The 14,645-nt window shown below is 43.4% G+C and overlaps 2 pseudogenes; both read right to left on the bottom strand.

Annotated features, from left to right (window-relative positions):
* Positions 1 to 4,315: 4,315 nt before the first annotated feature.
* LOC147449753 (uncharacterized) lies at positions 4,316 to 9,070 on the bottom strand (annotated as a pseudogene).
* A 3,408-nt stretch (positions 9,071 to 12,478) lies between these two features.
* On the bottom strand, positions 12,479 to 14,393 carry LOC147449752 (uncharacterized; annotated as a pseudogene).
* Positions 14,394 to 14,645: the final 252 nt, after the last annotated feature.

Genomic DNA, 14,645 nt, shown 5'->3' with positions numbered 1-14,645 from the left:
AGTATTCAACTCGTTGCTCGGCTGACAATCTAGGGCCGGTTGGTTTTTTCTATTGTTGCTTCCTCTTCTTCTTGTTACCATTGGGTTGGTCTGGCCCTCGTTGAGCAGACAGTGGCATGTATGTTGGGTACGTCAGTGCACCGGCATGCATACCAAATTCTTGTTTGGCATGACCCATGAGTCATTGAACGGGGTCCACCTTCTTTTGCGAAGAATATCGCTGGATCTCTTTGGGCAAACCGCAACAAAACGGTTCACTTGTTATTTAAAGGTAATTTACTTGAAGGACGAAGCTGATAGAAAGGTATCTCAAAACTTGTGGCAATAATCGTCCAGGGCGTCTTCTTTAGTGATCCAAAGATGATTCCATGTTCCTATAATCCTCTTCATACTCTTTGGTGAGCCATGCGGAGCTGAAAACGCGTTTGAACTTTATCCATGATGTGGGTGCTTCCTTTTGCAAAAGTAGGTCTGATCACCAAGTCTAGGTATTGCCTTTAAAATAGGAAGATGCTCGTCGTACGTTAGAGTGTTCAAAAAAGCATCCTATGAAAAGAACAATGTCAAACTATTGTGTGAAGGCAATAGCTCTATGGGAATCCTTGTATCTTGAAAAGGTATCAAGTATGAGTGCTTGCCCACCCTCTTTAAAGTCTTTGGTCTTCCCACCGTTCATCTCAAGCTGTTTAAACTGATTCAATCGATAACCTCGTCTCTGCCTCGTTCCAAACATTGACTCCTTCAAATTAGAAATGTCCAAAGACGATGTATCCTCATTAGAACTGTCAAAACATCTCTTTGTTCGCGAGATCCTTTATGGGATCTTCTCTTCTTAGGTCGTTTGTCCTTCTTGCTCTTCTTGTTCTTCTTGCTCTTGCGAGTCTTTCTCCGTTTTTGGTGCTTCCTGTCCTCCCCGCTAGAGTTGGAGGAAGAGGAACTCGTAGAGCTATCTGAAGGCGAACATGAACTGGGATCATTCTCAAAGAGTACACACATCTTGGATCTGCTAATTACTTCGAATGTAGATTTCCGACCTAGGTAGCCGGGGTAATCTGCTTCATTACTTTTCTTTCAAGAGTTGTTTGAAGACTTCATAACTTTTTTGACCTGCTACTCTATTGCAATGTCAAACTCATCATGAGAGTACTGTATTCACTTATCTCTACTTGGCTTAGGTTTCTGTTTCATTGCAGACTTGAGAGGTGAATGAATGTCTGCATGCCATTCCAAATGAATCTCGTCAAGTTGGTGATTCTTCAAAAACTCGCGTACTGCGGACCCTAGGCATATTTGACATAGTCACTAGGGAACGCGTTCCCACAGGTCTGGAATACTGCAATGACGTTCTAGCTAGTTAGATTTGCAGGGAAGGTTCTGGAATGGCACGGCGTTCTAGTTGACATGATGGTATTGGAACGTTCGGACTAGAACGACGAGCCAAAACGGGCTAGAATGGCTGGAATGGTAGAAAATGGGTAGATTTCCTCTTGGCTCCAATGATCACAAACATACAGATTCTTGGGGTTTTATATTCCCCTCACCCCTTTCCTTCACATTTGCAACAAGCCTAAAGGCTCTCTCTCCCTTGCTCTCAAGCTCTACCCTCAACCTCTCAAGCTCTCTCTCCCCCTTGACCACGGCATCGCACATCACAATCAAGTCATAATAAGGTTGAATGGTATCTCTACCTTTCTCTCAAGATCTACCCTCAAGATCTCAATCTCCCCCCCCCCCTTTACCGCAGCACCACACATCACAATTAAGTCATAATAAGGTTGAATGGTCTTCAAATTGTGTTTTTTGTGGGTATTAGAGTTAAATGACTCTAGTACTACTTGTATTCAAACACATAACAATAAAAACTACATTATTTGGGTGTTTTTTTTATGCCTCCTCTTCCAAGTTGTTCCCATTCCGGACCCCTTGCCATTCCCCCATTCCGCAAGGAGGCCCGTCGCCGTTCCACTTCCAGGTAACTCTGGTATTTGAGCATCTGGTTGGCACAGATGTCAACGTGAAATTGTTGTTGGGCTCTCATCTTTTTGAGGCTTCTCGGCAGAAGAAGGCCGTCCTAGGTTCTCAAATCCTAAGAAGAATTACGACTCCTGCTAGATCCTCCATTGGTTTCCTCACTCAAGCGAGTAGGTATAATCATTTCTTCCCTCCCAGATTTAGTGTCGGAATCCATGTGTGTTACGTATCCTTTGTAGAAGAAGAATCATCTGGATCTGATACCGCGATAATAGACATGGACACTCCATGCCGAAGATCTACCGTGACACATGTGAGAGAAGCTGAGAGAGAGAGAGAGAGAGAGAGAGAGAGAGAGAGAGAGAGAGAGAGAGAGAGAGAGAGAGAGAGAGAGAGAGAGAATCGACATGGCACAGTGTAGTTCTGTGCCCAATGTCACCAAGGACTTGCACCCCTTGTGAGTATTTCTTTAATATTAAGCTTCACAAAGTACAATGTCTGAGGGTCCTTTTAGTGCTTCCCAAGCAAATCTGAGCTGAAGTGAGGTCTTGGGTACACTTATGAAGTCCCTTAATTGGCCAAACTCAAAAATAGTTACATGAAAATCTCACTCCAAAAGCTTTTGGCTCCCAAAACCAAGTGCCCCATGGGCTATCCGCACACATTGCCAAAGTAGCCTAGAAATTTTAACTTGATATTGAAGCCAGAGAATATATATATGTATATATATATATATATATATATATATATATATATATATATATATATATATATAGAGAGAGAGAGAGAGAGAGAGAGAGAGAGAGAGAGAGAGAGAGTCGACACATCATTGGGGATCAAAAGATGGCCCGCCCCCCCCCCCCCCCCCCCCCCCCCCCCCACACACACACACACACACAAAAGTATCTTCATTACTAGGTAGAAATCTATACAATCACTTGTACCAAACCTATTATCACGCTTGTTCTATAATAAGACTCAATATTCCTGGAAGCCTCAACTTCCTATTCCTTAGGGAAACACCCTATTCTAAGGAACTTTGATTTCTTATTCTAAATCCTCAAGAGCCATGGTTCTTGCCTCTGGATACTACCTTCTAGACTCAGGGCATAGCATCCCTCTATCCCATTTTTGACTCTATTCTGAGAGTCCTCTTTCAAGGAATCCTGTGAGAGACTCTACTTTCCTGGATGCAAAGTCCTTCCTTGGAAGTCAACTTCTTGATTTCAACTTGAGAGTCTATTGTTCTCAGCTGGTTCTCATGTGGTTCTCTCTCAGGATCAACTGCAATAGGTAGATGAGCCTGATGGTGTCCTCACTCGGACACATAGGGCAGCCCTCGGCCTTAGTCTTCCCAAAGGTCCAACACCTCCTTCCCTAGTTTCCCAACCTACTCCACATCTAGCAATTGACAAGCCATCCACTAGTGCCAAGGGCCGACCTACCTCCATGCTATTTGATATTTACGGGGCCTTCTTCGAAGCAGTGGTTGATTTGCAACACATCTATGTAACAGAGAAGGACCTGAATCAAAGAGAAAAGCTTCAAGAGAGACTATCTTGAAAAATACCTTTCAACAAGTGTCACTCTACGACATGCTCCAGCTAGATGAAAATCTTCAAAGTGACACCCTTACAGTCATTCAATCTTTGTACGTAGCCGGGCCAAGGTCTAGTGGTAGGCACCTCCAGTGAAGCCCTCAAAGTCCTACATGATCTCCTATCCCAGTGCTCCCCGAGCATTGACTACAAGAGTCCATGTCTCTTTATGTCTATTCTAGGATGCTCATTCTCAGGTGTAATCGTGGATGGTGGATCTGGCATCAAGCTAATGCCTGAGTTCACTATGCTCACACTGGGTCTTTAGCCTACTAGGCCCGCCCATACAAGTTGCCTCTGTAGGTAGATGACTTCACATTGAGCTTGGATTTTGTTGTGATTCGCCTTCATCAGGTTGAGGGTGGCTTTTCCTTGCTCATTGTTAGACTCATGGCTGTGGCACACTAAAGTGCTACATGATTGGGGCAATGACACCATGTGGATACACACTGTCACAAATTGTTGACGTTGGAAAGGGGGAAATGAGAAAACCACCAGCACACAATGTGAATGCCTCTCTATAGCCCAGTGATTTCACAGCACCCCTATCCTCTAGTAAACGCACATCTAAACTCTAGATCTGCAAACAATCACTACCCAAGCCCGTACCCAACCGTCCCAAACTACACACAACCAGCCCCCAAGCATGTCAACATAGCTTCACCCTTAGACTCTGGAGATCACCCAAAATCACAAAGATAGCCTACAAATTCATGTCCTCACGGTGTGTACCCCATTTACGTAGAGAGCATACATATACTTGACAACACACAGATGCCCGCTATAATAAGACAGGAGAGCGAGAGAGAGATAGAAAATATTCATTTAAATATCAGGTTATCGATGTAGACGTAAATTTCCACATACTTGTCGCGTCGCTTGTGTTGATTCCAAAGCAGATACGAAGGGGAGATTGTAGCCTCTAAACAGTGGACCTCCCCTCTTCACCTTGGCTTCCTTCTCATGCAAGGTCGCTGGCAGATTCCCTTTACTTGCTCAGCTTCTCCAAGCTCTTGCTCATAGACTTCCCTCGGCAACTCATTGTCATCTTTTCTTTAAGTGTAGATTTTGGCCCACCATGACAACTTGTAGCTTTCATACCACCCTCTACTCACTGCAGCGACCATACAGCTCCCTCCTTTCCTCGAAGCCCTGCTCAGGATAGGCCTTCTATCCTTTGTGTGTAGGTGGCCTCACCCTGTGAAGCATGCCTACCGGCTAGCCTTCTCACGGACCAGCTCTCCTACTCATCGAGATCCATCCAACCCTGTATCCCCTGGTTTGCCGAGCTTGCCTCCCGTTGGCGAGCCTCACCCTGGTCATGGTATCTCCAGCCCCGCATTTCAAACTAGTTCTGCTCACTACCACCTTCCTCCCTCTCTTTGGCCACTTGCAATATCGCTAGTGGTCACCTCCTCTATAACTGGCCTGTCTTCCTCCTCATGCAATTGCAGCACTGGCCCCTTTTCTATTGCCGTATGGTGCCCCAGTCCGCAACCTCTATCCAACTGGCCACTTTCGGGCTCCCTTCCATGCAAGGATTGCGCTCGTCATGCAGTTTGGCAACCTTACCATGAAGTAGAATTTGTTTTTTTAGCTTTATTTTATTAAAACAAATCCCCTGTGTGGCCTACTTTCGCACGTTCCCGATGACTTCAATTGCCGAGACGACTAAATTTAACTTCACTTCCCATGCCCTTGATTGTGCTCGATAGTTGATGTCAAAACAACTCCAATTTGGCACCCCTCAATTCCTTTCTGCAAATGCCTTCGACTATGAGGCTCCACACATTGGGAAGAGCACCACCATCATGAGTATTGACAACCTTGCACTGAGTAGAGCTAAACTTCTGTGAATGGCCTAGCAAATGCCACATTTGGCATACACATCCCGGCAAGTAGAGTGTCCTGCAGACATCTCGCTCCAAATCCCATATCATAAACTTCATAGCACGTGCATCCAACACCCCGTGTGGCGCTCACAACCTTTTAATATAAGCATTTGCTCATGTCATTTGTGATAGCATAAAACACTTGCAGTGTCTGCTAGCGAGTGCTCCATCGCTGTGTACTTGTCTCCTGGATGCATCAAATACTTGCTCAATGTCCTTGCCATTTGCGTGCAAACTACCATGTCTGGGCTTCTTGCACTTCCATAGGTCGACACATATTGGGTGTACCATCATTGCCCACCCCCTCGTTGAACATTCATGCTCAACCATAGCATTATTTAGATAAAATAAGACTGCATATGATAGAATGATGTAAAATAGGTACATAAACTGCATAAGAAAAAGATGATATAGTGGCTATATAAATAGGATAGAGATTGAGAGAAAATTGTCTGCTACTGCATCACCCTCCAAGGTGATGCAGTAGGTCGACACATATTGGGTGTACCATCATTGCCCACCCCCTCGTTGAACATTCATGCTGAACCATAGCATTATTTAAATAAAATAAGACTGCATATGATAGAATGATGTAAAATAGGTACATAAACTGCATAAGAAAAAGATGATATAGTGGCTATATAAATAGGATAGAGATTGAGAGAAAATTGTTTGCTACTGCATCACCCTCCAGGGTCAAACGAAAAGTCTGAAGCTTCCCCAAGCATGGTGTAGAGTCCACCTGGATCAAAAGCAAAGCATTGCTCATTGCCATCCACATGTAAAGCATGTATATCCAAGCCTTCCTTTGCACTTGTAGGCCAATAGAGATGCCACCCTTCCAGCTCTTCATAGCATGGAGCATTGTCACCCTACATCCGTAATCCTTCCTACCAACCATAAGCATACTTTCAATCACTTGAAGCACCGATACCATATGCAGCTATCTTGTCATCCGCTAGAGAATCCTCCATATCATCATCTTTATCATATGAGATTGAAATTTGCATAGTACACCTTGCAAAGCGACCTACAACAACATATCTCTCATCAACACAACACATAACTTCAATGCCTTGCCATTTGTTTGAGCCTGCTGCATAGGCAAGTTGTTCCCCTTGCAAACCTGTATCCAAAGCCTCTGTAAATGGCTCCAAGATCAACTTTTCATACCCTAGAGTTGACATGCTAGAGCTTCAACCTGTTCTTCAAACACCTCATCACCAATAAGGTTAAAGGCACCTTCCTCTCTGCACAGAGCCTCTCTCTTATAGGCTACATTTGTATCAGTTTCTATAGAGTCATCTGTTGGAGCTATCTCTCCACAGCTACACACCAACTTCGAACCTTCAAAGTACACCTTTATATGCTCCCCAAGGCAAGGTTGCCCTACCCCCTGCATAGACAAATCAACTTGACATACCTCTGCTTCTGTTTCCAGCTCCTACAAGTCATCCTCAAAAACCTGCTCTTCAATCAAGTCGGATGCACAATCAAACCATACCTCTTCCTCCCATAGGGACTCACCATCACGAGACACAAGAGAAGGCTGCTCGACTGGACCATTCACACAAGGCATCTCCACACTTGCACTATGATTCTCCGAGATCTTCGACTGGCTGATAGGCAACTCGTATACGTCGTTCATCACTTCATCCACATGAAAAACATTATAAGTCTCCTACCTAGAAGACATGGACTCTGTCTCCCAAATGCTATATGTGTCCAAAGCATTACTGGAGCTATGAGAGCTGTCGGACTCCTCTTTTGAACTTTCCGATTCTTGCACCTTTGCTACCTTTCCCGTTGCTAGTTCTAGAAATGACACTTCTTCTTCAAGGCCTTTTAGCACCTTGTCCTCTTGAGAAAGCAAACTGGATGGCACTCTGAATATGCCCCTCTGTATGTTTTGAGACCTGATTGACACTTGTTCTACCTCTTCTAGCCTGGCATCAATTTCACGTGCTTTGATCAAATTCATATCAAGAAAATGAGCTTTTACCTCTTGATGCTCATCCATCGGTTTGAGCTTAGGTCCACTGGCTGCCATGATGGTAGACTGTAGCAATCCTGCCTCCATCTTCTTCTTCATTTTTCGACTCTTTGTTCTGGTGACTCTGACAGCTTCGTCATAAGTCCTTGGATCTTCATAGTCCACTCTCTCATGAACATAGGGATGCAAGCAAGATAGAAACCTCTCCAGCTTAAAATATCCCACATTGGTTGCTTGGGTAGCAGCCGCAAAATCCTCCCAATAAGCTTCAAATCTATCACCAAAGGCATTGAAATTTGCACTTACATCCTGCTGCAAATATTTGATCTTTGCATCTGCTTCCGAAGCCGACATCACCTTTCGATACCTTGGTAAAAATTGCTCGCGAAATCCGATCCAATTCTACTTGTGTGCATCTTCTAAACCATCAAACCAAGCTTTTGCTTTACCTCCCAACACCAAATGTAGATTCTAGAGCTTTGCTTCATCACCTGGCATCCGCAGTATTGTCAGCATAAATAGCTCAAAATCGGCAATCCAATCGTCTGCATCTTCATCTCCTTTGAAGACCGGACCAAATTTGTGCTTCATCTTGACCCACGAACACTTCGTTAGAATGAAATCAGTGGATCTTCAGTGGGGGCACCACAAGATGGAAAGGGGGAAATGAAGAAACCACCAACACACAATCTGAATGCCTCTCTATAGCCCAGTGATTTCACAGCACCCCTATCCCCTAGTAATCACACATCTAGACTCCCGATTTGCAAACAATCACTGCCCAAGACCGTATCCAACCATCCCAAACTACACACAACCAGCCCCCAAGCGTGTCAACATAGCTTCACCCTTAGACTCTGGAGAGCACCGACAATCACAAAGATGGCCTATAAATTCATGTCCTCACGGTGTGTACCCCATTTACATAGAGAGCATACACATACTCGACAACACACAGATGCCCGCTACAATAAGACACAAGAGTGAGAGAGTTATGCTGACGTAGATGTAAATATCAAGTTATGCTGACGTAGATGTAATTTTCCACATATGCGTGACTTGTCGTGTCGCTTGTGTTGATTCCAAAGTAGACACGAAGGGGAGCTTGTAGCCTCTAAACACTGGACCTCCCCTCTTCACCTTGGCCTCCTTCTCATGCAAGGTCACTGGCGTCTTCCCTTTACTTGCTCAGCTTTTCCAAGCTCTTGCTCATAGACTTCCCTCGGCAACTCATTCTCGGCTAATCTTTAAGTGCAGATTTTGGCCCACCATGACAACTTGTAGCTCTCATACCACCCTTCTACTCACTGAAGTGACCATACAGCTCCCTCCTTTCCTCGAAGCCCTGCTCACGATATCCTTCTATCCTTTGTGTGTAGGTGGCCTCACCCTGTGAAGCATGCCTACCGGCCAGCCTTCTCACGGACCACAGCTCTCCTACTCACCGAGATCCATCGAACCCTGTATCCCCTTGTTTGCCGACCTCGCCTCCCGTTGGCGAGCCTCACCCTGCTTATGGTATCTCTAGCCCCGCCTTTCAAACTGGTTCTGCTCAGTACCACCTTCCTCCCTCTCTTTGGCCACTAGCAATATCGCTAGTGGTCACCTCCTCTATAATTGGCCTCGCTTCCTCCTCATGCAACTGCAGTGTTGGCCCCTTTTCTACTGCCGTATGGTGCCCCAGTCTGCAACCTCTATCTAATTGGCCTCTTTCGGGCTTCCTTCCATGCAAGGACTGCGCTCGTCACGCAGTTTGGCAACCTTACCATGCAGTAGAATTCTTTTTTTTAAAAGCTTACCTTATCAAAACAAATCCCTTGTGTGGCCTACTTTCCCACGTTCTCGATGACTTCAGTTGCCACGATGACTAAATTTAACTCCACTTCCCATGCCCTTGATTGTGCTCGATAGTCGATGTCAAAATAGCTCCAATTTGGCACCCCTCAATTCCTTTCTCCAAATGACTTCGACTCCGAGGCTCCACACATTGGGAAGAGCACCACCATTACGAGTGTTGACAACCTTGCACTGAGTAGAGCTAAAATTCCGTGAATGGCCTATCAAATGCCACATGTGGCATACACATCCCGGCAAGTAGAGTGTCCTGTAGACATCTCGCTCCAAATCCCATATCATAAACTTCATAGAACTTGCATCCAACACTCGCTATCTCGCTCACAACCTTGTAATATAAGCATTTGCTCCTGTCATCTGTGATAGAAAAAAACCCTAGCGAGTGCTCCATCCCTGCGTACCTGTCTCCTGGATGCATCACATACTTGCTCAATATCCCTGCCATTTGCCTGCAAACTACCATGCCTAGGCTTCTTGCACTTCCATAGGTCAACACAGATTGGGTGTACCAACATGTCAAGACACTACTGAACGGAGCCAACGTGCATGGCAGATTGCGGCTCAGAGGCCTAAACCCGAAGTGAAGAAGCAAAAGTAGCAGAAGAGGTTTTACCAGCTTGCAAAGTCTTGCTGAGTAGTTCCCTCCAACTTATGGGACCCCATTCGATGGGGCTGATGGGTCTAAAGACATTAAAGCCGGCACACACACATGCGCACATAAAGACCTGATGACGAGGCAGTTGTACGGACGCCCACACTTTGCATTGACTTGCTGATGTGGCAGCCTGTATGACGTTCCACGTTTCACGGTGACCTATTGACGTGACAACTTGCATGTATTTTTGTGAATTACGTTGGGTAGTTTTTCAGCGCCAGGTTTTGACGCCATATGCTTTTGAGTTTGGTAGTAGCGTAGAGGGGTGGAGTTGTCCCCAGACTCTGAAATCACCAAAAGAGCCTCTCCCATGGGACTATGTCAAATGCTTTGCGAAACTCCACAAGCTGCAATAAATCTTCTTTTTTTGCACCTTTGTCCCATTCAATGAGACAGCGGAAAACAAAGATATGTTCGGTGGTATAGGAGGTCCATTCTGAACCTTGCCTAGCCAGGAGCCCGAAGGCCCTCAGTTTCTCCACATGAACTAAGCTCGCCTCAAGTATTACCCCATATGTTATAAAAAAATAAAAAATAAACAAATAAGTAAATTATATATATATATATATATATATATATATAGAGAGAGAGAGAGAGAGAGAGAGAGAGAGAGAGAGAGAGAAAAGAAGAAGAAGAAGAGTACTTTAACATGGCAAAAAATTATCCCAAGGGGAGCTTTAAGATATATCCGACGAGGAGATTTGAACTAAAGACCTGTTATTCAAGAGTGAAATGGCATAACCAATCTGCCACACTTGGGTGATAGAAAGGTTATACCATTTTCCTCTTTTTATTAGCACGCGTGCGCGCGCGCGCGCACACACACACACACACACACACACACACAAGAAGAAGAGTATTTTAATGACGTAGGAAACTATCCGAAGAGACCTTAGAGAGAGAGAGAGAGAGAGAGAGAGAGAGAGAGAGAGAGAAGAAGAAGAAGAAGAAGAAGAAGAAGAAGAAGAAGAAAAAGATAATTTTAACAATCGTAGGAAATATAATGAAATGATATATTAACGTCTACAGAAGGCCAAAGTGACCTATGAGACCAAAAAAGTTACAAGTGGTGATGATGGAATGAAATGATATATTAACGTCTACAAAAGGCCAAAGTGACCTATGAGACCAAAAGAGTTACAAGTGGTAAATCTAGTACAATCTCTTCAAGTACAACTAAAAAGGCTTTGGGGGGGCGGGGGCAGATGAGAGCTGATACAATGGTACAATGGGTGATATAAAGGTGGTTCAAAGCTAGTAGAGGTAGGCGGATCAGGGGAGGGGGGGATCAGAGGAAATCAGGGAATCTCGTCAATATCCTCCATAGTCAGTACTCTAACTGGTAAGTTGCAAGATGGATATGCTTTCTGACATGCCATGTTATTGAGATTTCTTGCATAATTGGACCGCCAAGAAAGCTTTTATTATTGACACTGCAAGTGGTGTCTGAAAGTATGGTTGAGAGGCATTCTGCTTTTGCTTTTAGGATGCCATCATCCAGGCAATATTCATTGATTGTTTCTCTAGTTGCTATCTTGGGTGGTCTTTTAGACTTCAAGCCTCATAGTTGTTTGATTGTTTGTTCGACCATGTACACTTCTTTTTTTAATCAAAATGATTACACCCATCCAACACGAGAGTGATTTATTTCCATTTGCATAGTTTTTTTTTGAGTATGTGGTTGTAGTTTAGAGCAGATAATTTTTTTTTTTTAATTTGGTATTATCTATTTCATGTATCTGATGTGGCCGTTTGTAAAAGCGCATTTTATATGAGGGGTGTAGGAGTGTTAGTAAGGAGCCAACCATTCTGCATTGCAGAAGTGAAACACGATTTTAAATCTTAAAGTTTATGTCCACCTTTCATGTGCTTGCATACTTGTGGAATCTTGAGGTTTTGAAGCTTAAAACGGTTTCTAAAGCCTTTTCCTTGTGTGTGTGTGTGTGTGTACACACATCGTGGGCTTATCTCGCCAGAAGTTTGTTAAAGATCTCGACTCTCGAGGTCTAGGGTTAGGGGGTACACTGTACATCGATTGTCCTTTACTCACAGTCATCACTTTAGTGAACCCAAAGAGAATCAAACTAGCCAAATCAGCACGCAAAAAATCAGTACATTGTTTTCCATTAAAATCCAAGAGTAAATTGATTAACACACCCGCATGAAGAGATTGAACCAACATTTGACACATCAGCATGCAAACAATAAACCAGCTTTTGGCACATCAGCACAAGGAAATATGCTGGCTATTTAGTAGCACATAAAAACCAAACCACTTGCTAGCTACGCATATGAAATTTTTGACCAATACAGTTATTAAATCAAAAGCCATCCAGGATCCAAAAACCATCCAAAATTCTAAGGTGATGTACATATGGTATAGCTATCCCACCCACATTTTACATTGAACACCTTCCTTCCTGACATAGACATTCACCACACAATTACTCACATTGCAAATTGGGAAAATAGAAACTCTATGAGTGGGAGCACTACGGGCAGAAACACATAGTGCTCAAGCATATTCCATAGGAAGCTCCTTTAGTAACTCTTCATCCGAAGGAATATCATCCCCAAGCTTATATGGCTTAACATAAATCCCAGGAGCTAGTTGCTTGACACTACTCCCAACCATTGTTCCACTGGAGCTAGCAACGTTTCGATGAAACCTACCATAAATAGACATTTCACCAGAAGTACCATTCATGCCAACATCACTTAAATCAATAACACCAACAGTTTTCTTGTCAGAAGCCTTATCTGCAAACAAAAAAATATAGCAAAATCACATCATCAATGAGTCACAAATTACACAAGAAGCATAAATCTACAAATTACACAAGAAGTGTAAACATTACTACAAAAGTACCATCCTTGCACGTTTTCTCACAAATGGCACTGCCAATAGACATTGCACAACTAGAATTGCCAGATTTTCCTAAAATAGAACACTTTTTCACATCAAATACAAACAAATAATAAAAAAAGAATTCTACCAGAATCACACACTCCTAATAAACGTCTACCTTCCACATTCTTGCAAAAGTTGTTGAACTATTTCTCAACAACTTGGCCATAATTCTTTAGCTTTCCACTCTCATCATATGGCCGTGATAATATGTCATGGCTAGCAGCCATACGAACTTCACTTGACATGTCATACTTTTTGTATGAGCTCACACTCTTGTGTCCTGTCACTAACATGCCCACATCACAAGGAACTTGTCCCAGACTCATGCGTGTTACACATGTGTTGTGCAGACTCTTGTTGCTAGAATTCCCTGCAAGGCCTGACCTATCACCGATGTTCTTCAGAAGGTAGCTCAATGCTTCACAAACACCCTATTGTGATTGTACTAAACCTACAAAAGATTAGAAAAATAAACAAATGTGCAAACTTCTTGTCAACAAACCAGGCAATAAGCATTATAAACTCTGTGCGTGGATTGCTGATAGGCTATAAAAACAAATACATAAGACTTTTGATCCCATCAACCAAGGGAGGCATATGGTGCATAAGTTGCTCGAAGTTTGCCAGCACACCAGCATCACGAACGGTAACAACTGGACAAAAATGCTCGGGCTAAAAATGATTCAGACCCACTTTCCAATTCTAATTGGATCGCTCACAAAACCTATATGTCAAAAACAATCAAGCAAATACTATTGTTTGCAACAACCCTGTTGAAAAATGTAACAAGCGAACATTTTGAAACTGGTTTAGCTTAGATAACCACCAAGATCATCATTGCCACAATTAAACACTGATCTCTCCAATCTGTAAAGCTCCACCCCAACTCTAATGCAGAAATAAAGCATGCAATAAAAGGCAAATCGCATTTGGCATCCACGACTGTGAAGCATGCTGAAGTCAATATCTCCAAGAATCTCTTCTTCTAATTTCTTTCCAATCATGGAAGCTTTTTGCTCTCCAAGAATCTCTCTTCTTCGAATTTCTTTTTTTCCACACTCCTACTGCAATTGAGTTACGCATGGAAGAACACACCATAGCTTGCGTGCCCTTAAAAACTGCATTTTTTGCTATGTCAAAAGGGACCTCAGATATCCCTGAGGGCAACAATCCAAAGGTCTTGCTCCTTCTTAATGAGCCTACCAAAGCATTGCATCATGCCCACCAGTGTATCAGATGGAAATAGCCCTCCATCCTTCTTACAAACAACAAGAAAGAATCGGCTAAGCAGGTGATCCAAAATACGCAAGTCAAGCTTCTCCAAAGGCACATCGCAAGAGAGCTCATCCAATTTCCTTCAATCATCAAACTTATATTGTGCCCAATTGTCCTTTTGTTTTGTTGCAGTTCCTCCTAGCTTAAGGATTTTGTCAGTAAAACTTGCATCCACCTCAAGAAATCCTTTTGCAAACAACAGATCCAGTTGTAGCAGGCAGCAACGAGTAAGAAGGTTTTGCATAAAAAGACAACCTTACCATTTTTGAAATCAAGCTATCATACCAATTTCCCAAAAAGCCAATTCCAATAGCTACTCTCCCATGTAGCAGACTGTCATGCTGCATGCACAACTGTGAGTGAGAGTGTGTGTGAGAGTGGAGGGGCGTAGGGGAGGTGGGGGAACTTTGTCGATGTAGGGGCATGACTTTGTTTGATTGTTTGTTTGAACATGTACATTTCTTTTTTAATTGAAATCATTACACTCATCCAACAC

The sequence above is a fragment of the Adiantum capillus-veneris genome, chromosome 10 (genome assembly GCF_014529385.1).
Source record: "Adiantum capillus-veneris isolate H3 chromosome 10, ASM1452938v2, whole genome shotgun sequence".
Lineage (NCBI taxonomy): Eukaryota > Viridiplantae > Streptophyta > Polypodiopsida > Polypodiales > Pteridaceae > Adiantum > Adiantum capillus-veneris.
The sequence above is the reverse complement of the archived record's forward strand: the minus strand, read 5'-3'. Positions and strand labels throughout refer to the sequence as shown.